This window comes from Dipodomys spectabilis, unplaced genomic scaffold, assembly GCF_019054845.1.
Source record: "Dipodomys spectabilis isolate Male_0828 unplaced genomic scaffold, ASM1905484v1 ptg000350l, whole genome shotgun sequence".
Taxonomy (NCBI): Eukaryota; Metazoa; Chordata; class Mammalia; order Rodentia; family Heteromyidae; genus Dipodomys; species Dipodomys spectabilis.
In genome coordinates, this window is record NW_024871027.1 from 162244 (window position 1) to 163230 (window position 987).

A 987-nucleotide genomic window follows, 5' to 3' on the forward strand; every position below is an offset into this window, starting at 1 on the left:
GAATCCAAGAACCGTAGGAATAACCCAGTTGGCACAGCCCCCAAGAAGGTGCATAAAATGGCAGGAACTCCCAAATATCTCTCAGTACTATCTCCCAACATTAACAAACTTAACAATACAATTAAGCAAAATAGACTGTCTACTTGGATTTAAAAAAAAAAAAGATCCTTCTGTCTGCTGCATTCAGGAGTCACAACTTTCTCATAAAAACAAACACATGTTGAAAGTGAAAGGCTGGAACAAAATCTAACAAGCAAACAGCCTCATAAACAGGAAGGAGTTGCAATCCTAATATCATATAAAATAGATTTCAAATTAAAATTCGTGAGAAGAGATAAAGAAGGTCGCTATATACTTATTAAGAGATCTCTCCTTCAGGAGGATATTGCAATTCTAAATATCTATTCCCCACAAGAGCAACCAAATTTATCCAAGAAATTCTAATTTTTCTCACATCTCCCATAGATCCAAAGATATTAATTGTTGGGGACTTTAACACACACTCTCCCCACTAGATATATCGACTCGGCAAAAAATCAGCAGAGAAACCACAGATATAGAACTGCATAGATCACCTATATTAACAGACATCTTCCGAATATTTCACCCAGCAGCATCAGAATACACATTTTTCTCAGCAGCACAGGGAACTTTTTCAAAAATAGACCACATTTAGGTCACAAAGCAAACTTGTCCAAATACAAAAACATTGAATTTATACCTTGCATTCTCTCAGACCACAAGGGAATAAGATTAGAACTCAACACCAAAAGCCACCAATGAAAGTCCTGTAACACATGGAGGCTGAACAACACACTGTTGAATCACCAGTGGGTCATGGAAGAGATCAGAAACGAAATTCAAATGTTTGTAATATTCAACAAAAGTGAACACACAAATTACCAGCTCCTCTGGGACACCGCAAATGCAGTACGCAGAGGCAAGTTTATAGCTCTGAGTTCCTACATCAACAAATTGGAGTGATCT